At 44.0% G+C, this 3,056-nt stretch overlaps 2 non-coding genes across 2 annotated transcripts; one reads left to right on the forward strand and one right to left on the reverse strand.

Annotated features, from left to right (window-relative positions):
• Nucleotides 1-1,852: 1,852 nt before the first annotated feature.
• Nucleotides 1,853-1,924, forward strand: TRNAP-UGG (transfer RNA proline (anticodon UGG)). Its single transcript has one exon. It is a non-coding gene; the product is annotated as a tRNA-Pro (tRNA).
• Nucleotides 1,925-2,551: 627 nt separating this feature from the next.
• On the reverse strand, nucleotides 2,552-2,633 carry TRNAL-AAG (transfer RNA leucine (anticodon AAG)). The gene has a single exon. It is a non-coding gene; the product is annotated as a tRNA-Leu (tRNA).
• Nucleotides 2,634-3,056: the final 423 nt, after the last annotated feature.

Below are 3,056 nucleotides of genomic sequence, written 5' to 3' on the forward strand. Positions count from 1 at the left end.
TGATTTAAAAATGAAGATTCCAGTGTAACTTATGACTATCCAATTATTTTGGAGCTACAAGGTCCAGCCTGAGTGCTGGCTGGAGATGTTATAGTGATCTAGTACTATAAATAAAAATATAAAAAACACACATCTATGCTCTTGACATCACCCCCACCAGCTACTGGTGCCCAGAGCACCGCTTCTTCCATGCTATTAACTTACTTACAGGCTCTTCTGCAGCCAGATTTGCTGACTGCTGGAACACTCTACTGGGCTAGATGTTCTGAAATACTAAAGACACCAGGCAACTTTTTGCCTCTTAAACTCTCCTGGACAGTGGAGCAGGACGCCCCCTGTGGGAACTTCCTCTGGAAACCTAGACACCAGCTCTCCTTCACACACCGAGCATGAAGATATCAAAGGATATCTCTCTGCTGGAGCCCAGTCATGTTGCTGTCCTGTGCTGCCATGCTGAACTGACCTCCAAGGCTCCTTCAATTCCACCCAGCTCTCCCACGCTCTTCTGCACCTTAGGAGTGGACTCCACTCATCCCTTCTTGGGGATGCAGTTTTTGGTAACCAAGGACAGATAGTACTACCCCAAGATTCTGGCCCTTCCACCTTCATCTCCCAGCTCCTGGATCCCAGGCCTCCATAACAGGTAAGCACTGGGAGATAAAGTGTATATGAACAGATATACTGTACGCCAGTACTCTAGGTGAGTAGGTCAACACTTCTCTTTCTTGTGAGGAGAGGTCTTGTCCATGGTGCAAATTGCTTCGTTGAGCTGTGGTGGGTGAAGACACATGATGCAAATCATGTTATTATGGCCTTGCCCCTCCATTGAATAATGAAGCAAATTGCGCCATTGTGCAGAAGTGGGCAGGACCAAGATCATGCGCATTATATCATCTTGCCCCATTGCCCTTTTTTCTTGATCTCCAGATGATCTCCCAGAGGGTTGGCCCCAATAATAGTCAAATAAGCCGTCAACTAACATCATAATAGAAAAGCAAATAAATAAACATGTATAATTACAATGTACTCATATAATAAATGCTATGCTTTGGAGTAAGCTCTGCATATTGGGTTCCCTCGCCAATGACGAGATCCCCCCCACCCCCCCCACCCTAGTAGGCAGGATAAAGAAGGGCCTCTGTTTTATTATAGAAGTGTTTGCATCCGCACAAGGGACATAGAAAGCTTTGCCCGGGCCAGGGTACTTCTCAGGGGAGTGGCCTAATCACAGGAGGCGTGGCCATGATAAAAAAATATTAACAAAAGTATTTACAGTGCCACGAAGCCGCTCAAGGCGCTGAACAGGGAGGTGCTGTGAGCCCCTCAGCCAGGGGCAAATCCAGGGCGGCAATCAATTTGATCATACCCCCACACCCACCACACAGGCAGTGGAGACTGCTGCTGCTGACAGGTAAGGAAGGGGGTGGGGGTGGTGTCAGACCTGGGCCCCTCCAACAGGCCTGGGTCTGGGTAATTAGTGCCCGCTCCCTCCCACTATGCCTTTTCATTATCCCCTGTAGTCTCAGCAACACATCTCCAGGCTACAACCATTAGAACAACTGCACTAGACTGAGCCAGCGTTACTGATCGCAGCAGCTGTCATGTGTTTTCTAAAAGCTGTATTCAAGGGAGCAGGTGGGGTGTGCAATACCCCTCAGGCACAAACAGTCAGGACACCGTTTAAACTGATATTTCGTGGAAGTATAGAAAGAGGAACGTCATAAGTCTTCAATGAAACTGCAGAGAGTAAATTATTATACTTTGATCTCACTGTTTCGAAAAGTCCATTCCATGCAAACAAACCATTGACAAGTTGTATGACTACATGTCAAATGACCAGGAGAGGACAGCTGGCTCGTTGGTCTAGGGGTATGATTCTCGCTTTGGGTGCGAGAGGTCCCGGGTTCAAATCCCGGACGAGCCCAATTTTCTTTTTTTTCCTTCTGACTAAATTTTTTTACATAAACATTTTGCTATACAAGATAATCTCCTGAGCTGACTTTAGTGTATATAAATTTAACTTTGGGTAAACACCTTAACTGTGGATAAATAGTACCTTGTATGACCCAGACTTTGTCCAATGAACAACCTCCATCTTTACTCCCCTTACATGAGCTGTGCCCACAAGAAAAGCAGAATTGTCCACTATAATAGTTTGTGTGTGAAAGAAATTTATTTTATTTTAAATTACACAGAATATGATATAATTATGACTTGGAACTCATCAGTTCCTATAGCAATGATTAATTTAATAAAACAAAATAAAATACATTTAACATGTTGGAGCTAAAAAGTTAAACAATAAATACAAACACTTAAAAATGCGAATCAATTAAAAGAAAAAAGAAAACAAAATAATAAAAACAGAATGAGTCTCACTTAATTGGAAACTTGCAACGTGTTTCACAGCTCAATCTCTTCCTCAGGCATTTGTATACATTTGTCTATAAGCCCTATAAATTCAAATAAATGATTTGTATACATGTAGTTGCGAAAGGAAGCAATGGTTTCATTTCACAAAAGTGGAAAATACAGAAAAGAAAAAACTTTCTGGCAGCGGTGGGATTTGAACCCACGCCTCCGAAGAGACTGGAGCCTTAATCCAGCGCCTTAGACCGCTCGGCCACGCTACCTGACAGCATATGTACTTATTGGGATCTAGGTATTCTGACCGGTAAAGGATGAGCCTCCCAGTAACAATCCTAGAGGTGTAAAATTAGTACACTCTTAATAACAGTCCTAGAAGTGCACTATGACCCTCATTCAGAGCCGCTCGCAATTAGCGCTCGCTCGTTCAGAAAAAGGGGGTGGCTATTCAAATGAACCATACGCTCCTTGCGGTCTGTTGCCGCCTCCATGTCTGAACGAGCGCACAAAACATACTCTCGTTTATTTGATAAAAACGCCCCCTGGCCGCTCGCATCATACGGCATGTCCGCTATTTATTAGATTAATCGAGTACATCGAACAGCGTATGAACTGCCCGCTATTCTTGTGGTTGGTTTTTCCTACCACTATATTGCGAGCAGTTCTGGCTATAAAACAACCAAGTGACG

Source organism: Taudactylus pleione, unplaced genomic scaffold (genome assembly GCF_031769625.1).
Source record: "Taudactylus pleione unplaced genomic scaffold, aTauple2 ptg000393l, whole genome shotgun sequence".
In the NCBI taxonomy this organism is placed as follows: Eukaryota; Metazoa; Chordata; class Amphibia; order Anura; family Myobatrachidae; genus Taudactylus; species Taudactylus pleione.